Source organism: Caretta caretta, chromosome 4, assembly GCF_965140235.1.
Source record: "Caretta caretta isolate rCarCar2 chromosome 4, rCarCar1.hap1, whole genome shotgun sequence".
Taxonomy (NCBI): domain Eukaryota; kingdom Metazoa; phylum Chordata; order Testudines; family Cheloniidae; genus Caretta; species Caretta caretta.
The window spans coordinates 63698965-63725194 of NC_134209.1; the positions used below are offsets into that span (position 1 = coordinate 63698965).

The window sequence follows — 26230 nt, forward strand, 5'->3', positions numbered from 1 at the left end:
TATCAATTGTTACTGTAAGGAAGACATTCCCTTCTTCTGTTTTCACACAAGCACATACAACAGGATCATTGTGGACATTGCTCCACCCATCAAGACTCAGGTTAACAATTTTACCCTCTAGACCTTTTTGCACACTGCTAAGTTTGATAAATTTGCTAATACTAAACATTCCAAAATGTATTCTCTTCCCCCTCAACACAAACCATCCAGGATGGTTTGGGCAATAAATCTTTGGTCTTATGTCTTTTAATGTTTTCATTATTTCAGAATCAAAAGGCCAGAAAGGATCATTGTGATAATCTAGTCTGAACTCTGCACATTGCAGGCCAAAGAATCCTGCCCACCCACTCCTGTAATAGACCCACAACCTCTGGCTGAGTTACTAAAGTCCTCAAATCATGATTTGAGACTTCAAGCTACAGAAAATCCACCATTTATACTAGTTTAAACCCTCAAGTGACCCTTGCCCCATGCTGCAGAGGAAGGCAAAACACCGCCAAGATCTCTGCCAATCTGACCTGGGAGAAAATTACTTCATGACCCCAAATATGGTAATTAGTCAGACCATGTGCATGTCAGCAAGATCCACCAGCCAGAACACTGGGAAAGAATTCTCTGTAGTAATTCAGAGCCCCTACCCATCTAGTGCCATCTCTGGCCATTGGGGATATTTGATACTACCAGTCGCAGATGGGCCACATGCCATTGTAGGCAATCTCATCATACCATCCCCTTCATAAACTTATCAAGCTCAGTCTTGAAGCCAGTTAGCGTTATTGCCCCCACTGGTCCCTTAGAAGGCTGTTCCAGAACTTCACTCTGAAACCATCTAATTTCGAGCCTAAACTTGTTGATGGCCAGTTTATAGCCATTTGTTCTTGTGTCCACACTGGCACTTAATGTATGTAACTCCTCTGCCTCCCTGGTATTTATCCCTCTGATGTATTTATAGAGAGCAATCATACCTCCCCTCAGCCTTCTTTTGGTTAGGCTAAACAAGTCAAGCTCCTTGTGTCTTCTCTCATAAGGTAGGGTTTTGATTCCTTTGATCAGCCTAATAGCCCTTCTCTGCACCTGTTCCAGTCTGAAGTTATCTTTCTTAAACATGGGAGACCAGAATTGCACACAGTATTCCAGAGCAGGTCTCACCAGTGCTTTGTATGATGGTACTAACACTTCCCTGTCTCTACTGGAAATACCTAACCTGATGCATCCTTGGATTACATTAGCCTTTTTCACAGCTGCATCACACTGGTGGTTCACAGTCATCCTGTAATGAAACAAAAGTCCCAGGTCTTTCTCCTCCTCCATCACTCCTAACTGATACATCTCCAGCTTATAGCAAAAATTCTTCTTGTGAGTCCCTACATGCATGACCTTGCACTTAGCACGATTAAATTTCATCCCATTTCTATTACGCCAGTTTTCAAGGTCACCCAGATCTTCTTGTATGATATTCTGGTCCTCCTCTTTATTGACAATACCTCCCAACTGTGTGTCACCCACAGATTTTATTAGCACACTCCTACTTTTTGTGCTAAGGTCCTGAATGAAAATTTTAAATAAGATTAGTCCCAAGACCGATTCCTGAAGAACTCTATTAGAAACTTCCCTCCAGCCTGATAGTTCACTTTTCAGCATGACCCGTTATATTCTCCCCTTTAACCTATTACTTATCCACCTTTCAATTCTCATACTAATCTCCATCATCTCTAATTTTACTAATAATTTCCCAATGTGGACCTGTATCAAACGCCTTACTGAAATCCAGGTAGATTAGACCTACTGCATTTCTTTTGTCTAAAAAATCAGTTATCTTCTCAAAGAAGGAGATCAGGTTAGTCTGGCATGATCTACCTTTTGTAAAACCACATTGTATTTTATTCCAATTACCATTTACCTCTATGTCCTTAAGTAAATGTCTTTCAAAATTTGCTCTCACCATCGGTGGTTTTTGTGTGTCCAGATAAATATGAATTCCTATAACAATTATAATTTACAGAATATGGACAATTATTTTTCATATGCAGCATAACTGTTGGAAATGAGAAATGAGTGGGGTTTCAACTCCTTTCAATTAAGATGTTCACACCACAAAAGCCAGAACCTGTCTCTCTCTTGGAGCATCCTATTTGCTCGCAACTTCTGATATACAAGTAGGCAATGCATTAGGTTGTCCTCATGATGCACTGTGTTACAGATGGTCTGTGAAACCCCTCTTCTACATACCTGTTCTTTACCTCCTATAGAATAGTAAAAGTTGATGTGTTGGAATTGGGAAGGTGGGTGCATCAAACCAGAGATAGTGGAGTCAGCATGTAAGGCCAGTAGGGACCATTAGACCATCTAGTCTGACCTTTATATCACAGATGACCAACATCACCCAGCACCCGCACAGTAAACCCAACAACTGAAATTAGACCAAAGTAAATGAGTCCCACAAGAGGCTAGACTTATGTGCCACAGGCAGAGAATAGGAGGAACCGAAGCGTACCAGTGTCTGAGGCTTCCCATTAAATAAGATATACACAGGTAACACTGGCAAGTGGCCTGCACCCACACACTTCAGAGGAAGGTTTAAAAAACCCTAAGGTCACTGCCAATCTGACCTGGGAGAAAATTCCTTCCCGACCCCACATATGGTGATCATGAGCATGTGACCAAGAACCAGCCAACCAACCACCTAACAGAGAGAATGCTCAGTGCCATCTCAAAGCCTCAGCCCACCTTGCCAAGTGTTCCATCTCCAGCCATGGCCCTCGCTGATGCTGCAGAAGAAGGATATTAAAAGAACCTCCCAGAATACACTGGGGGAGAAATCCTTGCCTGACCCCTGCCAGTGACCGGCTGAAACCCTGAAGCATGAGCTTTAGGAACATAAGACATAAACTGAACTGAGCCCCAAAGCTGTCGAGCCCTACCCCCCACCATCACAAGCAACCCCATCATAGCACTGCACTCTAAATTTGTCCAGCTGTCTCTTAAAACTAATTAAGTTGTTTGCTCCCATAACTCCTATTGGGAGGCTGTTCCAGAACCTCATTCTTCTGATGGTTAGAAACCCTCTTCTAATTTCCAGCCTGAATTTGTTCATGGCCAGTTTATATCCATTTGTTCTTGTGTCAACACTGGCCTTTAGCTTAAATAGCTCTTTCACCCTCCCCAGTATTTATCCCCCTAATGTATTTTTAGAGAGCAATCATTCCTCTCTCAGCCATCTTTTTGAGACACTAAACAAGACAAGTTCTTTCAGTCTCCTCTCATAAGAGAGACTCTCCTTCCCCTAATCATCCTTCAAAAATCAGCCTGTATTATTGAATTTCATCCCATTTCTGTCACTTCAGTCTACAAGGACATCCAGATCTTCCTGTATAATACTACAGTCCTTCTCTGTATTGACAACTGACAACTTTGTATAATCAGCACATTTCATTAGCACACTCCTACTTTTAATGCCAAGGTGATTAATTAAAATATTGTGTAAGACTGGTCACAAGATCAATCCTTGAGGAATTCCACTAGTAACCTCTCTCCAGTCTAAAAATTCATCTTTCAGCAGAACTTGTTGTCTTCTCCTCTTTAGCCAAATCCTTATCCACCTTATAATGGCCTCTATACTGATCTCTATGCTAGATGCCTAGCAGAGCGACAGTGAAACTAAGCCCCTGTACTAATCTTTTGTACAAAATATGCCTTGTGAGGTATCATTTGAAAATAACCCACTGATCATTAATATTCTTGTGTGATGTACGTATGTATGTATGTGATGTGTGTTAAGAGTTATGAATATAAGCTGGAATCATGACTGAAGTGTATGTAAACCAGGTTTTGTCAGGGGAGTTGATAAACAGGACTACCTAAACAGAGGAATGTGTGTTTATTTCAATTTACATATAAGCAGTAAAAAGGGGCCATCAAGACAGCAGGGGAGATGATGGCAGGAAACAGAACAATTTGCATTTCAGCAAACTCAAGTGGGGGAAGAAAGAATATGAAGCTTCCTTCACCACCAGACTCCAGGTTACCTCTCTCACACTTGAATAACTGAGACGTAATCCATTTCAAAGATTTACTGGTCTGTAAAGACAAGGGGCTGAACCTCAAGTGATAAGCAAATGAATCAACTGATTGTATACAATATCCATGTATTATAAAAGTGTATACAGTGAGGTCTTTTTCTGAAAGCTAATGATAACACTGGTAGTTAATATCATTGTGAAATGTTCTATTTATCCCCCTAAACTATATGTACACTTTATGAGGAAATATGGATACTTAATGATACTAAGTTTTAAAGTCTGTGGCCAAATAGGTTCCCTCCCTCCCATACAGGAAAGACAGCAGCTATTTACCTGTCTCCTATGTAAATTAAGTAAGGTGTTATAGGGGCAAGGCTGCACAAGACTGGCAAGGAGCTAAGTGGTAGACTGAGTATGTGACTGGATGTAAGCGGAGGATGCAGGCAGTTTCAATTAACTTTGTCCGACAGACCCTGCCAAAAGATATTGTAGTATAGCTCAGCATATTTTTGCCTGTAAATAAGTTAGTTTATGTAATAAGCATAAATCATACATATAAGAATGTAACCAGCTGTTGACCCCATGTAACCCCGAGATAAGTGCGGAGAATATAGCACCACAGAGGACTCCTCCCCGGTGGAGTCCTGCCTGGTCAGCTGTCCCGAACGGCCAGAGTCCCCTGCAGCCCCTCCGCGTGTCCTAGGGGCTCCCCACGCAGATTGGAGCGTAAATTCTTCTTTCCTTCCTTCAATAAAGCATAGTTTACTATTCTTAGACCAGAGTGTCCTCCTTTCGCTGGTATCTCCCCCCTGCCCTTGCGGGAACAGGTGTGAACAGGAACAATGGAAGCCCTATTTACATGAAAACGAACAGGGAGATGGGAAGCTCACTGGAGTGTAAAAACATCATGAGATCATCCTGCGTCTTGAGACAAAGTCATGGAACTTTGGAAGATGTAAACAAAGGCAAAAGCCGTCGATTACTAGACAGATACAAGAGAACAAAACTCTTGTAAGCGGAAAAGATGGGTCCTTCAACCAAGAGGCGGGATGGGTTGAAGTATCTGGAAAGTGAATATAGGTGAGAAAACATCATTTTGCTAGATTAAGTTTTAGACTTAAAAGGTTCATGTTTCATTTTTATTTGCTTGTAAACCTTTCTAACTTCATTCCTTTTACTTGTCATCATTTACATTATGTCCTATTGTTAATAAATTTGTTTTATTTTACTGTAAGCCAGTTCAGTGCTGTGTTTAAGTGGAAGGGTGTATTTACTACAGTTAAGTTAATAAGATGTGATATACTTTTGTGTCTTTAGAGAAACAAAGAAACTTTATTTCTCTGAACAGTCCAGAAGAGGGTTGGACTGCCTGGACATTACAGAACATACAATTTGGGGAAAACTCAGACTGAATGTTTTGGGCCACTTTGCTAGTTGTACTCAAAGCTGGTGGAAACCAGAGCAGGGCTGTAGATAGGCTACTGATGTCAGAGCTGCTGAACCAGGGCTATCTAGGACACAGACACTCAGAGTGCAGCCTGCAGGTTGTGAACATCCCACGTTGACAGTTCAGCACCAAAACATTGTGAGCCACTCAGGGTAGCAGGGCAAGTGGTGACAGCCCCTCACTGGTGTAATTGCACTCCAGAACATCACAGTGTTACCCCAACATTTTGGAGTCTAACAGTTATTTCTCCTCCAGACAAGCAGCCATTCCTCAGTTACCTTTCCCAGGGGTCAGCACTTAGGAGAATGTAATGTATTTGTACAGGTATACACTGTATAACCAGATACATAACATTTCACAATACACATCCAAAGGGTGTACCCTCTGGCCACATGAAAAATGTTGCTATACTTGTATCCACTGGGGTCCACAGGGAGGCATCTCCACCCAGACCAGTGGATCTAATTATCCAAGCAGCTATAAGGAGTCTCAATCTCAAGACTACAGGGGTTTCCTGCTCAGCTTGCAAAGGCCAGGGGAACACTTTAGCTTTAAAAATCAATAAATCCCATTGCTAGTGGGAAACATTCTTGCCAATTTCCATGTTAGGTTCTTGTTTCATCCAACCCTACAGCTCAGGGTTTTTTCATATTTTACTTCTGAGGTGCGGTTCTCTTGTGTACGTACACACACACACAAAACTGAAAATTAAACCTTCCAAAGTTAAAAGCAACAGTGCAAAAATGCTTTAAGGAAGAAAAAACACTTTTGTGCATATCCAAACACTTACTGTCAGCTCCAAATTTGGAGAGGATGACTGGGGTAAAAAAGTAGGGGAGGGTACAACTTCCTGTGCCTGACAAACTTTACCACAGAGTATCAGGCTTTTTCCTTCTTCATCTTCTAGCTGCAGGAGTAGGATTCCCCAGTACAAAGCAGTAAACCCAAGGTGGTTGTTTTTGTTTTAAATGGACAGGATTCCCATTAGACTCCAAACAGCTCAGCATAAATTTCTCAGATCATCCTTTTTTGCATTTCCTCCCACAATACCTATGGGTAACGATTAAGATGAAAAAACCACAACAAACCACAGGGTCTTAACTGTGATGAGGAAGGACTCATTCAGATTTCTCCCCCCAAACTAAATCATTTTTTCTTTGAAGAACACTTTGCCTTTGCTTGTTTACGGGAGAAAGATCACAAAACTTTCTAGTGTCTTCCTGTGCAGCGGCCGCAGGATGCTACACAGGAATAGAAAGTTAAACATACCAAGATAGATTTTAAGAATGAGTTTGGGCAATCAGGGTGAAATTCACCCCTGTGCAAATGGCCAACATAAAACCACAATATATGGTGTAAGAGAACCAACATGGTGCATAGGCCTCACATTGCCCCCCCGTATGGGTGAATACCACCCTTCAAGGGGACATAAGCCTTCAGGAAAAAGAAAACAATAGCAAAGGGAACTGAGTGGGGCAAAAGCTGTTATATAATACTACACAAAGCATAAAACTATTCTACACTAGTCAACACATTTGAAGTGCATTTTATTTCCACCACCACCACCACCCCCAGCTAAAAAACAAGCTATTTACTCATCACAAGGAAAAAAATCATTGTGAATATGAATTATGAAAAAACAAACCTTGGCCACAGAGATCAAATGTTTTCTCTGAGCACAGCAAAACCAGATGTTCTAGCATGCATGTCTCATAATTCATATTATTTTGTTCATTTATAATCTACCAGTATCCAGCAAACTTCAAATTAGAGTCCAATTCTTGTCTCATAAAGAACACATTCAAATTGTTAATATATGGTGAGCACGATGAAAATACTGAGACACCCCTCCCCTGGACAAACACAGCTGAATCTATCATAAGGTTGACATGACAAAAGTTTCTTAATCACTGGAAAGCTGAATTTTTATAAAAAGAAGGAAGTCCTGTTTCTTATATATGGAAATCTTTCTGTAGCCAACTGATCACATTAAGTTTTAACCCTGAAAAGCCCTGCAAGATGAGGCGGCCATCAGACTCTCACAAGGTCAGGTCCTAAGATAGAACTTAAATAGAAGTCTATTTTTCACTCTCCTGCATATCTGGAGGATAGCCATAAAATCAAAGATTATGTTGGCAGAAAGGTTCTCTCTGCTAATTTGTAAATGGTATTGTGTTCCCTGCTTCTTTGGGGGTGGTGGGAAGTTTTTGTAAACAAGTTGTTTGGTTTCTCTTCCCCTACCTTTATGATAACACCAACATGAATCTCTTATTAAAGCAACCCCTGCTAAAGCAGATAAAGAATGGAACAGCTGCAGACTCTTCATAATTATGCGTAAATCTGCTTGACAAACAGTACTGCTGCATCCCATAATCCCAGCACCAATGAAATCAAATTATCTGATGATGCTATGACAGGAGGACTCTTCGCTCAGGTGCTGTGCTGCAGTGATACCCACAACACACTTAGCGGAACTAGAATTAAATTCCATCTATTCTCTATAGAGTTGATACATTAACAGCAGCGAATTAAACCACAGCACTGCTAACTACAATTATTTTTTTATTGTATCTTATGCTGTCTCACAGGAATAACTTCTGAACTGTTCTTATACTGGCAGGGCTCTTTTTAAAAAAAAAAAAGAGCAATACACAGCTATCAGTGTCTGGTTCACTCTCCTTTGTGTTTCTTATCTAGTCCATTCTTCATAAGCATTTCTCTTCACATAATAGAGTGGTCAATGACAACAGTTGCAGACATATTTAGGTTAATAGAGAGTAAACTTTCAAACAGTAAAGACCAAACCAAGAAAACCATAGGAAACAGAATAAACAGAGACCAGATGTGCATGATAAAAAAATTATTCTGGATGGAAGTCTTATAATGGGTTGAAGCCCAAAAACTAGGGAGTGTACCATACATCTGACATTAAGTTTCATTTCTTTTAAAAAAGAAATATGGCATATGTTGTCTCAATAATCTCATAATTTTCTTTCTCATAAAAATCTCATAATTTTCTTTTAAAAAAGAAATATGGCATATGTTGTCTCAACTGAAGATATGTTTTCACCCACTCTCTTATGGTGCAACAGTATTGCCTCTCTCCCTTTTATTCTAGCTTCTACTTTCCCAGAACTTTCTGAAAAGCTTTACCAACTGCTGTATCTGTCTCTCTTCTGTGGACAACCTCACAGTGCAGGACTACGGAATTTGTATTAACACTCTTTCACTGATGACAAGAATAACTGTTGATATGAAAAACTTTTGTAATGAATTTTTCCAATTTGATTCAAGTACACATGGCAGCCTAACAAACCTTGTAAATGTTGTATATCCAGTGCAGGCTCCTCTGTGCAAGAGCATTTTGTATTGTGGAATGCCCACTCCTGTGCTTCTGAAGTTTATAGCATAATTTTTCAAATTTCCTAGAATAATGAAGATTTCTGTGGTTGTATTTCAAATCAAATATGACTGGGTTTTTTTTTTTACTGACTTCTTATTTTATCTCTCATATTTCATTTGTCACACATGTTAATATTTTATTAATAATATGTAATGTTTTAAGACGACAAGTATTTCCCAAAAATCACTTTTTCATTTTCAAGATTTCAAGTTATTTCAAATTGTGTTTTCCCCTGAAGAAAACCATTAAAATTACAGAAATAATTGTTGGAAACATACATATATAACAGTCAGAGGAAGGGTTTTTGTTGTTGTTGTGTTGTTTTGTTGTTGTTGTTGTTTTAAATAAACCAAACAACTATCTGAGAGAAGATATACAAAAGGAGTAGAGAAACATTCGGGAGCTGATTGAGGAACAATATAACACACAATACCTGGTTTAAAAATGGAGGCCCGATTCGGTAAAGTACTTAAGCACATGCTTAATTTTAAAATATGCAAGTAGTCTCATTGTGCTGAATGGGACAACTCACATGCTTAAAGTTAGGCATGTGCTTAAATACCTTGATAAACCAGGGCCAGAAAGCCTCGGTAGGCATTAACATCCCTTCTTTTAGCAGAAATTATTTGTTCGTATATTTTATGCCAATGCATAACCAATTCTTTACTAGACATTGTCTGACACATGCCATCATTTTATCCTGAAAGTTCTTATCTATGTGCTTAACTTTATGCATGTTACTAATTCCAACTTAAAAGGGGCAACTCAAATGTGTAAAGTTAAGTATTTGCATAAAAGTGATGGCCAGATTGGGGCCTTAGTGTGGTCAGAACTGCTCAGGCCCAAGCACTTAGGCAGACACTGAGCATGCTCCTGGAAACTGAAATCACGGCTGAAAAATAATTTACAAAAACTATATCCTTAGCCAAAAGAGAGGCTTTTACTTCTAAGTGATCCCCAATAGAGTTCATTGGCTTACAATACAAAGACCTTTCACAATTCAGAAAAGAAAAGCTTCATCACCTTAATATGAATAATAAAATGTCACTAAATAACCATATTAAAAATACTGAAACTAAATAATAAATTGCATATGAAAATAAAATATGTTGAAATGCTGAAAGGCATGTTTATTTTTGGCTTGAATGCATACAGGATTCATTGACAGTCTCCCATTTCAGAACACGCACCCACCATGCCATGAAACCTAAATAACATTTTCACAGTTGCATCAGATATGCAAGTCACATCAGAACCATAAGAAATATGTCATTATTCTATTATTTCAACCTTGCACAAGGCTGTGGTCATTGATTTATGAGTCAATCTGCAATTTTACTTTGATGCTTTTCTGTCAACTGTCAGTAACACATTAGACTTGTGATAAATACTATAACAATGTAATTTATGTTAAGCTTTTACAAAGATTGCAAGAAGTCTTGGGATTATTGACAGCATGAGCATTTAGACTTGCTCATTTATCCTGTCTACAAACCCTCCTAGACTCAGCTACGCATTCAGTTTAAGGAAGGTAATTCATCACAGACCCAGTTTCAAAACAATACTTTCACCCCTTTTACTTAACACTCCCAGGCAATCGGTGCATCATAGCATTCTCATTAACCCTAGTACAGCTTAGTCTGTCATTGTTTCAGTATAAATCCCTTGTTTTCAGAGTGTTAGGAAACTACCACATAAATTCACTGCAGCCTGAACTTGTCAATACTTTTAGCACTGAAAATAGCTTGGATTTAAAAACTGAGAACAGCAGTCCATGTAACTTAATTTCTTTTGGCATACTGTAACTTTTTAAAACATAAGAATATAATGTAAGAAGGTGTAAACATTGGCTAACTCTGTTCCTAAGAGCATGCACATGCGTGTGCGCGCGCACACACCTGAAACATCTAAGCAACATAAATTTAGTGTGCATGAACGTGGACAAATTTACCTAATATACCGTAATGGTTCTTTCTGTTGGATCGTTAAATTCCAAACTAAGAAGGATTTACACAATAGACACTAATGACTTCTAAAAAGTCTTATCTCAGGCCATTAAATGACACAGGGCATTCAATTTTACCCAGTTGCCCCTGTATTGAGCCCAATAATTCTGTTTGGTTAAAAGCATATCTTCCACACAGGCATCCTGTCTTGATTTGAAGAAATTGAGGAGATGAAGAATCCACCACTTCCCTTGCTAGTTTGCTTCAACAGTTAATCACACTCACCGTTAAAAATGTGCACTATATTTCAAATTTGAATTTGTCTGGCATCAGCTTCCAACCATTGGTTCTTGCTCTGCCTTTAGCTGCTAGATTAAAGAGCCCTGTAAGTACCTTGGTATTTTCTCCCCTTTAAGGTACTTATACAATGTAATCAAGTCCCCTCGTTCAGTATTCTTTCCAGAATACAGTCCCCATTCTGTAGGGCCTGCATTCCCAGATGTAGGACTTTGCATTTGGCTGTATTAAATGCATTTTGTTTGAACGGGCCCCATCATCATTCTTTGCTATTCTTCCAATCTTTTGAGTTACCCACAAATAGCTAATTTTAATTACCAATTATTTTATATTTACTTCCAGATCACTGGTGAAAAAGGGTTGAATGTCAGGCCTAGCACTGATCCCTGCCCAGGGAGGAGCCATTCAGCAGCAAGGTGGCTTCCGTCCTCCTTCTTGCAGTCCTGGCTGAGCATCTCTGCTCTGCCCCACCAGGACCATAGACTTCTCTTTCACCTGCAGGGGTTAGGTGTAGGGAGCCCTCTGCGGCCCAGCTGTCACAGGAGTGAGCCCATGATAGCAGGGCTGCAGAGGGTTCACTGACCTACAGCAGGGCCAGTGACACCTGATTCCTGCAGATGCAAAGGGAAGAGGCTGCACTCCTGCCCATGGTTACCAATCAGTATTCCCACGCCCCACACTCCAGTTTCAGTGTGTCAGCTGCAATTGACATCTATCCATTAAATTCAAATCCTGCCACGCGAGGCAAAATCTATGCTGATTTCACTGATCAGGAGTAGCGCAGTCACACAAAAAACTCACACCAATAAAACCTTTATGCCATGCTACATCACCTTGTCTGTATGCACAAACACACAAATCTATCATATTCATGCTCTTGTGTAGTGCTTCACAAGTATACTATATTGGCACATTACTATACTAACGTAAGCTGCTACATCATGTTGAAAATCTTTCAAACAGAATACACAATCTATCAAACATCACTATCATTTCTATGCAGGCAGTGGCCCATACACTACCAAGATATTCCAGGAACAGAATATAAAATACCTATAATTAATGACAGGTGATGTCAAGTTTCATTTTCATTGCCTCAACTCTTTAGCATTGCATGAAAGTTTTCAGCCAGCTACAAAACCATGTATATAATAGGCTAGGAAAGGAGCCACTCCACACTTATTGCCTGGTCATTCCAGATACCAAGCACTCTCAACTCCCATTAAAGTCATTCAGAAGTGAGGGCATTCAGTGCTTATTACCTGGCAGGGGTAATTTAGGGAGTCCTTCATTCTGGGAACATAACTATTCTTTACATTAAAAGCAACTGTTTGTGCACACAGAAGGGAGAAAGTAACCCCTAACTTCATAGCAAGTTCAGCTACAAACAAGCACTAATGATTGTTATAAGGGGCTGAAATCTTGTGCATTACCTGTGTATTGCATTTAAGGGTGAAATTCTAATTCCATTTACACCAATGAAGTCAATGGAGTTACTCTGGATTTATACCACTATACAGTGAATGCAGAATCAGGCCTTAAATCATATGTAATGCAACTAAAATACTGTTGATGTCACTGGGGAATACCTTACGTTGTCACTGAGTTGTTGTTTTTAAAATTGCTCTAATAATAGTCAAATCTTCCTATCCCTAAAAACACAATGCCAATAACTATCATGTAAAAAGGATTAGTCAAGTTCAGGAAGATTAGAACAAAATGTGAGGAAAATCAGTAAGAAAATGAATTACCTTGGTCTTATTTTTCATTAGAAATAGCAGATTTCCTTTCAGCCGACACCATCTCTCTCTTGGTTCTATATGCAAAGAAGTAAGAGATTAATCAAAACAACCTTTTGTCTCCACACATTAAATGCTTCTTAAAGAATATGCATTAATAATAAAGGTCAGAAGAAAATCATTAACAAACAAAAAAAAATCAGCTTTACTCAGCAGCTCCTATGTACAACATGCTGTTAAATGCCAGATAACTTCCCAGAAGGTTTCTTCTAACCTGCTGCTGAGCGAATTGGTGACTGCGGCATATATTCAACTGTGTTTTCTTTGCTTCTCTCCCTTTTCTCACTCAAGAGCAGAGACTGAGACTTTAGCATTGAACAGCTTGCTACTAAACTGCTCAGAAGCTAAAATGACAGATGATATTAGATACTGATATATTAGATCACCTTCCTTCAATGGAATAATGATTATAAAATAGAAAAGTAGGCTATTTAGATCAACTGCATCCACATTTATATGAGAAATGGGAATATCCACAGCAACACTACAGAAGATTTTTAAAAAAAAGTTTGGAAGGGCATAAGCCATGCTCTAATTGCTGCACGGTATGAAGAAACATTTCCTATGGGCAGATTCTTCCCTAGCTGCCCACTATGGAATTCTTCCACCTTTCCTGAAGCATCTGGTACTGACCACTGTTAGAGACAGGATATTGACAAGACAGATCACTCATCCACTCTAATATGTCCATTTCTTTGCTCTTGGTGTTAACATCATTGATGTCAATGAAGCTACATAGGCAAGTCTTGAAAAATCCACTTGGTAATGCACCACTAGAAAACGGGAAGCTTGCCCTTGCAAGCAATGGGACCTAGAGGATCAATTTCAGCACACCGTTTTCCCTTAAAGACATTAAATTTCTAGTATGTATGGATGTGAGGATATTCTACCGAAGTATAAGAACCTATACAGAAAAGAATGTGACCCAATCGCAGTGGTTCCAGTATCCTCAGATACTCACAGCTTTTGAGAGAGACAAACAAGATTTCTGGTCAGTTTAAGTACAACTCTTCAGAACCCAGTGGGCAGCAGTGAAGCAGACAAGAACCGTACCCATTTTTATTGCTTCTGCTGCTAGGGAAAAGTTTTCAGCAGCAACAGAGAAGACACTGGAGTTATTCATGGGGAGATAGAACCTTAAAAAAAAACAAAAACAAAAAAACACTTCAGGATAGGGGATGGGTAGAAAAATGTTAGACACCTTTCTCCAACTTGCAGCAGAAGGTTCTGGAACTGAGGGCAAAAGAGAAGAGGAGAGCATCTTTTTCCTACCAGTAGCCAGTATGGGATGGAATAGGGTTCCTGCAAATGTATCAAGTATCCACTAGCCAGGGTCTGATAAAACAGATAATACCTATGAGCAGAATTCAGGGACAGCACTCTGGTAAAAATCCTAGCACCCTCCAAGAGCTGGGGATAGATGCTGTATTATTTCTCACCAGCAACAATCTAATTGCCATGGTTTGAGGAATGGGGCTCCCCAACAAGCTTTCTGGAAAGCTTGTTGGGGAGCCCCATTCCTCAAACCATGGCAATTAGATTCAGCTCCCTGGCTAGTAAGTATCTGGAACACTTTTAAAGATTAAAGATTAATTTGACCCAATGAGCTTACCCAACTATTCAGGGAGCAAGACCAGACAATCAAAGATGGGGATTAGTATGAGAATTGAAAGGTGCATAAGAACTGGTTAAAGGGGAGACTACAACGGGTTACACTGAAAGGTGAACTGTCAGGCTGGAGGGAAGTTACTAATATTGTTCCTCAGGGATCAGTCTTGGGACCAATCTTAATTAAGATTTTTATTCAGGACCTTGGCACAAAAAGTAGGTGTGCGCTAATAAAATCTGTGGGTGACACAAAGTTGGGACCTATTGCCAATACGGAAGAGGACCAGAATATCATACAAGATCTGGATGACCTTGTAAATTGGAGTAATAGAAATGGGATGAAATTTAATAGTGCGAAGTGCAGGTCATTCACTTAGGTACTCACAAAAAGAATTTTTCCTATAAGATGGGGACATATCAGTTGGAAACAACAAAGGAGTAGAAAGACCTGGGGAGTACTGTTTCATCACAGGATGACTGCGAACCGCCAGTGTGATGCAGCTGTGAAAAAGGCTAATGCAATCCTAAGATTCATCAGGCTAGCTATTTCCAGTACAGATAGGGAAGTGTTAGTACTGTTGGGTCACAGAGACCCCCTTGGGACTGTCACCGGATGTGCTGAGACTAGTTCTGAGCCCGTTTTCCTAGGCAGTTTGGGACTTCAGAACCCCGCCTTGTTGAGCCAGACATGCCAGTCTGCTCCCATACAGACCCAGGCTCTGAACCATATCCCCCCCAAACTGCAGACTTAACGGAAAACGGCTTAGAAAGTGCTCCTTTCTCCAGCACCCAGACACCCAGTTCCCAAGGGGTCCAAACCCCAAATAAATCCATTTTACTCTGTATAAAGCTTATACAGGGTAAACTCATAAATTGTCCACCCTCTAGAACACTGACAGAGAGACATGCACATCTGTTTTCTCCCCCAGGAATTACTTACTTACTCTGGATTCAATAATAAGCAAAAAGTGATTTTATTAAATATAAAAAGTAGGATTTAAGTGGTTCCGAGTAATAACAGACAGAACAAAATAAATTACGAAGCAAAATGAAACAAAAACACGCAAGTCTAATCCTAATACAGTGGGAAACTAAATGCATGTAAATCTCACCCTCAAAGATGTTCCAATAAGCTTCTTTCACAGACTAGACTCCTTTCTAGTCCGGGCCCAATCCTTTCCCCAGTACAGTTCTTGTTTCAGCTCAGGTGATAGCTAGGGGATTTCTCATGACTGCAGCCTCCTTTGTTCTGTTCCACCCCTTAATATAGTTTTGGTACATGGCGGGAATCTTTTGTCTCTCTGGGTCCCAACCCCTCCTTCTAAATGGAAAAGCACCAGGTTTAAGATGGATTCCAGTCCCAGGTGACATGGTCACATGTCCTGTGAGACCCCAAGCCTTCATTCTTCCGGGCCTGACTCACAGGAAGGCTTGCAAGTAAACAGAGCCATCTACAGTCAATTGTCCTGGTTAATGGGAGCCATCAAGATTCCAAACCACCATAAATGGCCCACACTTTGCATAATTACAATAGGACCTCAGAGTTATATTTCATATTTCTAGTTTCAGATGCAAGAAAGATACATTTATATAAACTGGATGACCACCCTCAGTAGATATTAAGCATTGCAATGATATTTTACAAGAGACCTTTTTCATGAAGCATATTCCAGTTACGCTAATGAGTGTGAATATAATGTATTTTCATAAAAGCATATGGAGTACAACATCACAAGTACCATCATACAAGGCACGAGTGAGACCTCCTCTGGAATACTGCGTGCAATTCTGGTCCCCCCACATTTAAGAAAGTTATCTTTAGTCTGGAACAGGTGCAGAGTAGGGCTATTAGGCTGATCAAAGAAATCGAAATCCATCTTATGAGAGGAGACTCAAGGAGCTTGGCTTGTTTAGCCTAACCAAAAAAAGTCTGAGGGGAGATATGATTGCTCTCTATAAATACATCAGAAGTATAAATACCAGGGAGGGAGAGGAGTTACATACATTAAGTGCCAATGTGGACACAAGAACAAATGGCTATAAACTGGCCATCAACAAGTTTAGGCTTGAAATTTAGATGGTTTCTAACCATCAGAGGAGTAAAGTTCTGGAATAGCCTTCCAAGGGAGCAGTGAGGGCAAAAAACCTAACTGGCTTAAGGGCTGAGCCTGATATATTTATGGAGGGGATGGTATGATGAGATTGCCTGCAATAGCACATAGCCAGTCTGCGATTGCTAGCAGCAAATATCCCCAATGGCTGGTGATGGGATACTAGATGGGGAGAGCTCTAGTTCAGAGGTGTGCAAACTATGGCCCGCGGGCCACAGCTGGCCTGCGGGACCCTCCTGCCTGGCCCCTGAGCTCCTGGCCTGGGAGGCTCGCCCCTGGCCCCTCCCCTGCTGTTCCCCCTCCCCCACAGCCTCAGCTCACTGCGCTGCTGGTGCAATGCTCCGGGCGGCAGGGCAGCGAGCTCCTGCCGGGCAGCGCAGCTGCAGAACCATGGCCTGACCCGGTGCTCTGTGCCGCACAGTGGCATAGGTGGCTCCAGCTGGGTGGCACAGCTGCCTGTCCTGGCGCTCTGGGCAGCGTGGCTGTCGCGCTGCCAGCCAGCGGTGCTCCAGGCAGCACGGTGAGGGGGTAGGGAGCGGGGGGAGGTTGGATAGAGGGCAGGGGAGTTTGACGTGGTGGTAAGGGGGCAGGGGCGTGGATAGCGGTTGGGGCAGTTAGAGGGCAGTTGAATGGAAGCAGGGGTTCCGCGGGAGCAGTCAGGAAAGAGAGGGGGAGTTGGATGGAGTGGTGGGAGGGGGTCAGGGTCAGGGAGGAGGGTTGGCTGGATGCGCAGGGGTCTGGTGGGGCAGTCAGAAATGAGAGGAGGGGTTGGATGGGGCAGCGGGGGCGGTTGGATGGGGCAGGAGTCCTGGGGAGGCCGTCAGGGCACAAGAATCAGGGGGGATCAGATGGGGGCAGGGGCTGGGCCACGCCTGGCTGTTTGGGGAGGCACAGCCTCCCCTAACCAGCCCTCCATACAATTTCGGAAACCCGATATGGCCCTCATGCCAAAAAAGTTTGCCCGCCCCTGCTCTAGTTACTACAGAGAATTCTTTCCCACATGTATGGCTGGTGGGTCTTGCCCCACATGCTCAGGGTACAACCAATCACCATATTTGGGATTGGGGAGGAATTTTGCCCCAGGTCAGATTGGCAGAGACCCTGAGTGTTTTTTGCCTTCCTTTGCAGTATGGGGCACGGGTAATTTGAAGGTTTAAAGTAATGCAAATGGCAGATTCTTTGTAACTTGAAGTCTTTAAATCATGATTAGCGGACTTCCGTAACTCACCAGAAGCTATGGGTCCATTACAGGAGCAGTGGGTGAGGTATTTGTGGCCTGCAACATGCAGGAGGTTGGACTAGATGACAATGATGTTCCCTTCTGGCCTTAAAATCGATAACCTGACCCATAGGCTCTCTCAAACAATCACAAGTTGAGATCCTATAGGCCAAGTAAAAATAAAGCCTATTCTCTGTTGCTGAAATTATTATATTAGGGATGATTTTACAGCTAACCAGAAGTGATTTCCTAACACAGTCCACGGAACAAATATTTATTCAAGCTCACTGGAAATTGAACGACTTATTAAGTATATTACCATAAAAGCCAGGAGAAACCTGTGCAGGAGGTGGGAACCAAGCTATGAAAGTTGGATAAAGCAGGAAATGATTGGGTTTTTTTGTGAGAAACTAGAAATCGAAAAGTTACGGCTACTACTGACTGATGACTAGCAGTCAGTACAATGCAAATCAACATGTTGCACAGATCATTGCAATCCTAAATTCCATTTCTTGGAATAGTACAGAATGGAGGCCACGTATACAGTAATGCTGGATTTTATAGGAATGACTACACTGTTCACAAAAAGAAAAGGAATACTTGTGGCACCTCAGAGACTAACAAATTTATTTGAGCATAAGGTCAACATAGCCACAACAATTTTAGGTGAAAGAAGGCATGTATTTTTATTTATAGCATCAGTGTGCATGTACCTCAGTACATACCCCCTAAATCTGAATAAATCTAACAGCTTGCTTTATTTTTTTCTCAGCACCATTTTACAGACATCTTGAAATACAAGCACATCATGAGTAACATCCACTTGACAACAAGTCAGATTATTTTTAAAGGTCCCCAACAGTTATTTCAGGTTGTTGTTTTTTTATTTTCCTGTTCTGGACAGTTGGAAAGGAAGGGTTGCATAATACCTTCTACTGTGTTCCATGTAAAATATATATTGAGGACACCTCGCTATCCAACCTATTTAAAAAACCATAAAACGAGGATAATAAACTACTCTTTCCCGAATGTACATTAATCTAGTTAGCAGCCAGAGGACTATTAATTTCATCTCTGTTTGCATATGCCAGTGAGATCCTAATCCACAGCTAAAGCATAAAAGCCATTATTTAGAAAAGAGTTTAGCACCACTCAAGCATCAACAATGAAAAAAACAGAAAACACTAACAAATATGTAATTACTGACACTGTAAGCGGACAGTAGCAGCAAAACGTGCCTCAGCAACAAATAATTTTCACTACAAATTGATACCTATTCATTTTCCATCCTTGACCACTCTGCAGATCTTCAGTTTTTCTTCCTTGTCAAAACAAGCTGATGGCCTTTTGGCCAGTGAAGCCAGATCTTTGGTATTAAACCTCATTAGATAGTCAGTGAAGAGGAGAAGGAAGAGTAAGATATGGAGGAGGAGGATAATGATGCTACTGAGTTTTTTGAAGGTAAGTAAGATCTAAATAGCAGACAAGGTCAACTGAAATATTAAAAAAAGATGCTGCAATGTATCGTGATTTCATACAGGATTTCTTGTGCATTCCATGCATTGTACAGTCATTCAAAATATGAAAGATATGATTGATGGACAAACCAAGGTTAAAATAGGTACCACTGTCAAATCTGATTAAAAGAAAAAAAGCATTTTAGCTTTTCTCTGTTTTTACTAGTTAATGCAGGATCAAGTAAAATGTATTTTAAACAGTACTTTCTGCACACACAGTTTTAACAACGTAACTAGTAACATGCATATGCCATGCTCACCTGTAGAATGAAGGCAACAAAAGAGCTAGAGTACACAAGTACACATTCATGTAGAAAAAATACACAATCTTTTCATCTCTCAAATTGGAATTATAACTCAACAAAATATACCAAGTGTGACAGGGAGTCCACCCACTTAAGCATAATGGTGCCTAGTGGTCATTCCACCCCATCAAATAAGCGGCCCTTTAAGATTTTGAAAGGTCCAATCTACATACACAATGACCTAGGAGGTAATGAGAAAGAGGAAGTGGTCCCAGGACTAGGTGGTGCTTGGGAGGAAATCCTGTCACTTTGTCTTGTAAGGGACAGGAGCCTTGCAGAGTGGGCAGGGAAAGACTCCCCTCTTAACCAACCAAATGGTGATAAGCTGGGAGAAGGCGATCAGCATAAATGCTGCCGCCCACAGAGCAGGGCAGACACCAGCAGAAAGCGGCTGCCTGCTGGATCCTCTGAGCCTGAAGATTAACTGGGGGGAAAGGACCAGCTGAGGGAGAAGCCTGGCTAAGGTCCTACAGTGGCTAACTTACAACCCAGCTCCAAGAAGAAGAGCTTGGGATTCCTGCTTTGAGGAAGTGACCATTAAACATAAGTCCAGCTCCAGGAAAGGAGCCTTGGGGGATGGGGGGGGGGGTTTTCCTGAACCAGGACTCAAAAGCTGTATCTAACAGCACACCACTTGTGTCACTGTGTAGGGGTCCGCATAGCTACACACTGCAGTGAAATGCAGGCTGCCTCCACACTACACTGTGTAGCTACACATGTCAGTGGAAGGCTCTGGCAGAGGGGAGGCAGTGGGGAAAGTCAAAGCACTGGGGAGCTGCCAAGTCGTTCCCCGCTGTTTCCCCACTGCCAGAGCTTTTCCCCACTGTTAGGCTCTGGCAGCTCAAAGACTCCTTCTCCAGCACAAAGAAAGATGCCAGCAGCAGGGAAAGGTGATGGCAAGGAAAGGCTCTAGCAGCAGGGAGAGAGCTGTGAAACATCACACTGCAAAAAATACTAGTGTAGACAGAGAGGCACAGCTTGAGTGAGTAGAGGACCCTGTAGGGTACACAGCCACAGCATTCAGGCATGTCTTTAATCTATTCACCTAAGCAGTACATCACCATCTATGCTGCTATTTACAGCCATGCTATAGGGGCATGCAGTGTACATACTCTACACCTCCTGAAAGAAGTGTGCAGTGTAGACTTACTTTTATATCCCCCCAGAGCGGGCTAACCTATGGCAAGTAAAAAAAAGAGTTATAATTTGTAGAAAGTCTTAATCAGATCCCATGAAGGGGGTGCATGTTTTGAACCAACCTAACTGGATAATTGACTGATAGACCAGTCAGGGGTACTGGGTGCAATGCAGCATACAAGGGTGAGTGTTGGAGGGAGGCACCCCATGACACTAAGTATCAGTAGGCTTGGAAGGATTCAGTTTTTATTTGTAAATATTGGTAAAAGCAGATTTAACCAAATACACACAAACTGATGAACAAATATTTTTCATTATTAATAACTGAAATGTACAGATAGGCAAAGTAAGAAAAATGCTGCTTGAGAATTAATTTGCTTGATTTAAGGATATTTGCTTTGATATTTTGACACGTAACGTTGACAATTTGTATTTTAACCGTTAGAGTCATAGAGTTAAATGCCAGAAGGAACCAGATCATCTAGTCTGATTTCCTGTATATATCAGCCCATCAACCCCACACAGCATCCACATACTAAACCCAACAACATTTATAAAGCTTTAACTTTTTGAATCTCAACATGTACCGTTGTTAATTGTCTGACTCGCATAACTTCCTGCGAATGTGAAAATAAAAAAAAAAAAAAATCAAACATTGTTAAAATTCATTCAAACCCAGTCTTCTGCAAGTGAAAATTTAAATCAATAAAAATCAAAAATTCTTAATAACAACAAATTATGTTTTAAAAAAAATCAAATTCTGCAAAGCCTAAGGGTAAGCAATTTAAATAATTTTTAAATGCGCAAAAGTGTCTCTTTGAAACTCCCTTTGAAAAATGTCAAAGTTTCTGAGCTATTGTTCTTGAGCACTTCTTGCAGTGTTTTCAGAAAAATATTAAGTCCTAATTAGGGCTATCAGGTGATTAAAAAATTAATCGCGATTAATCGCACTGTTAAACAGTAATAGAATACCATTTATTTAAGTATTTTTGGATGTTTTCTACATTTTCAAATATACTATTTCAATTACAACACAGAATACAAAGCATACTGTGCTCACTTTATATTTATTTTGATTACAAATATTTGTGCTGTAAAACAAAACAAACAGTATTATTCAATTCACCTCATAGAAGTGCTGTAGTGCAATCTCTATCATGAAAGTTGAACTTACACATGTAGAATTACGTACAAAAAAAACAGCATTCAAAAAATAAAATAATGTAAAACGTTAGGCCCTACTTCTTGTTCAGCCAGTTGCTCAGACAAACAAGTTTGTATACATTTGCAGGAGATAATGCCGCCTGCTTCTTGCTTACAATGTCACCTAAAAGTGAGAACAGGCATTCGTTCGCATGGCACTGTAGTAGCCAGCATCGCAAGACATTTGTGTGTCAGATGCACTAAAAATTCACATGTCCCTTCATGCTTCAACCACCATTCCAAAGGACATGCATCCATGCTGACGACAGGTTCTGCTAGCTAGATAATAATCCAAAGCAGTGCAGACCAAAATATGTTCACTTTCATCATCTGAGTCAGATGCCACCAGCAGAAGGTTGATTTTTTTTTTTTTTTTTTTTTTTTTTGGTGGTTCGAGGTCTGTAGTTTCCGCATCAGAGTGCTGCTCTTTTAAAAGACTTCTGAAAGCATGTTCCACACCTCATCCATCTCAGACTTTGGAAGGCACTTCAGATTCTTAAACCTTAGGTTGAGTGCTGTAGCTATCTTTAGAAATCTCACACTGGTACCTTCTTTGCGTTTTGTCAAATCTGCAGTGAAAGTATTTTTAAAATGAACAACGTGCTGGGTCATCATCCGAGACTGCTATAACACGAAATACGTGGCAGAATGCAGGTAAAACAGAGCAGTAGACATACTATTCTGCCCCAAGAAGTTCAGTCAAAATTTAATTAATGCGTTGTTGTTTTTTTAAACGAGTGTCATCAGCATGGAAGCATGTCTTTTGGAATAGTGGCCGAAGCATAAAGGGGCATATGGATGTTTAGCATATCTGGCATATAAATACCTTGTTATGCCGGCTACAAAAGTGCCACACGAACGCCTATTCTCAATTTCAGGTGACATTGTAAATAAGAAGCCAGCAGCATTATCTCCTGTAAATGAAAACAAACTTTTTTGTCTTAGCGATTAGCTGAATAAGAAGTAGGACTGAGTGGACTTGTAGGCTCTAAGTATTACATTGTTTCATTTTTGAGTGCAATCATGTAACCCAAAAAAAAAATCTACATTTGTAAATTGCACTTTCACAATAAAGAGATTGCACGACAGTGCTTGTATGAGGTGAATTGAAAAATACTATTTATCATTTTTACAGTGCAAATATTTGTAATCAAAAATAATATGTGAGCACTATACACTTTGTATTCTGTGTTGTAATAGAAATCAATATATTTGAAAATGTAGAAAAGCATCCAAAAATATTTAATAAATTTAAATTGGTATTCTACTGTTTAACAGTGCGATTAATCGTGATTAATTTTTTTTAATTGCAATTAATTTTTTTGAGTTAATCACGCGTTAACTGCGATTAATCGACAGCCCTAGTCCTAATAAATGGAAACAAATTTTTAGTCTGAATTATATATTTTGAACTACTTTAATTCCATATCTTTTTTTAAAAACTAGTGGGAGAGGGTGCTATGATGGAGGCTACACATGCCATTCATGCTGGGTATAATCTGCATAAGATGTAACTTTAATTGTAATTGTTATGAGACTGAGTCACAACAGAAAGAGGGGTGGGAAAAGTCACAGAAATAAAGTTTTCAACATTTCAATCCTCAAAACAACTTCCCTCCCCCCACCCCCCAAATTCAAGGAATAAAAACATACAACAGCTAAAATCTTACCATTCAACAAAGAAAGATTTTTCCTTGTAACAGATCTTGATATTGCCCATATACATCCAGGGAAGTTAATCTCAGATGGGTTTTAGTGCTTCTATCTGTTCAAAAGGCCATATGGTGACTTCTCTGCACAGTTCTGCCACTAATCACAAGCCTCCACAATCTGCTCTTTTCTTCAACAAAAGAGCAGTGGCATCTTCTTCTACAGAAAAGCTACTACTACCAACAACTCCAGATCAAGATCCACTCAAGCTGTTGTGCCCAAGGACAAGAAATATTCTATTTTGTACCTTCCTCCGTTCCTTTTATTCCCAATTTCTCCTGTTTGTACCAACTCTTTTTATCATCAGATTTCTTCAGTCCATGCTTTTTGCATTTTTCTGTTCTCCTACTTCCCAAACCACAACCTACTCCCATTGGACCATGAGTGGGATGCAGACTCTGTACAGGAGTAGTACTTTGTGTACTTTGAAATGTGTACCAGTCACGAACCTGGTATTCAAAATAAGAATCAATGAAATATTTTATTTTTCCCAGTAATCTTCTACATTTTCATTGATTATTGTAAAATTGCAGAAATGTTAGTTTGTCTTCTGCTATACAAGTTCCTAACTCTGCAAACACACATTTGCGAAACTTTACATAAGTAATCCCCTAGATATACCTAAGTGTTTGCAGGATTAAATGTTTTTCATACAGTCGTGCCATTTCTTTTCCTGCATTTCAAAAGCAATATTCCTTTTATCCTTATCACAGCAGCACTCCTTATCCATTCCTATCCTTTCAATCTAATCCATTTCCCCAATCCTTATCTCATCTCATAATTTTGTTAATCATCATACATTCCTCATATAGGCCCTGATCTTGCACTTTACAACAAACAACTGTGCCCACATGGAACCCCACTGACTTCAACGTGCAAGTGCAGCAGTTTGTCCACATGTTGTACATTGAAGGACTGGTATTGCAGAGAGATCTGTGCGGTGGCGACTGTCACACAGCATAGACAGAAGGAGGCATTAACCCCTAAAACAGTCCAATAGTAGAGAGTTAAGTGCTGAAGAAATCTATAGACCCAATCCAGAAGAAAATATTCAGATACTTTCTGGGCTGCACAACTTACTTGGCCCATAGCATATGCCTACAAGGGGAGTTTTGGTATGCTAAGATGTTTTCCAAGTGGCTTAGTATGCTAAGCAGGATTTTCTGCTGGTTTTGTTTTATCGTTACGGACTGTATTTTGGGGGCAGACTTTTTTTTTTTTTTTAGACATGGCCGGATGTCTTTCACTGTATATTGTCACTTGAGATTGCATCATCCCTTTCTTTTACCACAAGAAGTGTCTGGCACCTGGGTGTCTGCCCCAAACAGGAGAGTCATTATAGACCATCAACAGTTGAATAACCTTCCCCTAATAGGACAATGGGCACTAGCAGCCAAAGACTATTGACTTGTTAATAACTCTTATCCATTGTAAGGAACACATAGAATATTGTTGGCCCCAACATATAGAGGACTGGAGAACGGAAAAACCCCAGAGGAAGGCCAGGAAGAGACAAGGTGTTCGAAACTGTTGCTAACAAGAGGCTCTTCGGCAAGAGAAGACTGAGCAGAAGGAGAAGGGGCACAGAAGGATCTTGGACGTTTAAACAGGCACTGACTGGGATCCAAAGTGCTCTTAGGAGTGGTGACAAAAACACAGTGATGTTGCATGCAGGTATTTGTTAGTTTTCCATACATCTGTGCATCTCTTGTGCTTACTCTATCAGTAAAGTGGGACTGGTTGAGAAGTGCCTTTGCAAAGTCTGTACATCCCTTGTTTCAATGGTCACAAGGCCCATGAAGATTTAAAGAGTAAACTGGAGTGCCCATTCAGGTGGAGATCTAGAGAGCAAGTGTGCTTAAGCTATGGATGAGACATGCGGGAAAAGGAAGATGTTACTTAAGTTAAGCGCCAATGTGGACACAAGAACAATGGCTATAAACTGGCCATCAACAAGTTTAGGCTCAAAATTAGGCAAAGGTTTCTAACCATTTGAGAAGTGAAGTTCTGGAACAGCCTTCCAAGGGCAGCAGTGGGGGAAAAAAACTAAATGACTTCAAGACTGAGCTTGATAAGTTTATGGAGGGGCTGGTATGATGAGATTGCCTAAAATTGCACGTGGCCCATTGGCAACTGCCAGCAGCAAAAATCCCCAACTGCGGGTCATAGGACACTAGATGGGGAGGAGCCTGAGTTACTACAGACAATCTCTCTCAGGTATCTGCCCAGCAGGTCTTGCCCAAATGCTCAGGGTCAAACTGATCATGATATTTGGTATCAGGAAGGAATTTTCCCTCAGGTCAGACTGACAGAGACCCTGGGGTTTTTCGCCTTCCTCTGCAGCAAATGTAAATGGTGAATTCTCTGTAACTTAAAATCTTTAAATCATGATCTGAGGACTTCAGTAACTCAGACAGAGGTTACGGGTCTATTACAGGAGTGGGTGGGTGAGGTTCTGTCGCCTGCAATGTGCAGGAGGTCAAATTAGGTTATCACAATGGCCCCTTCT

General features: G+C 40.6%; 1 protein-coding gene across 7 annotated transcripts in view; it reads right to left on the reverse strand.

Annotated features, from left to right (window-relative positions):
* Positions 1–26230, reverse strand: part of INPP4B (inositol polyphosphate-4-phosphatase type II B) — a 476089-nt gene that overhangs the window by 399026 nt on the left and 50833 nt on the right. For 6 of the 7 annotated variants that reach the window (XM_048847033.2, XM_048847032.2, XM_048847027.2 and 3 more), the window contains exon 2: positions 12864–12928. The exons of the other annotated variant lie outside the window; for it this stretch is intronic. The gene's annotated coding sequence lies outside the window, so the exon portion shown is untranslated. The remainder of the gene's footprint in view (positions 1–12863; positions 12929–26230) is intronic. 7 annotated transcript variants of the gene reach the window in all.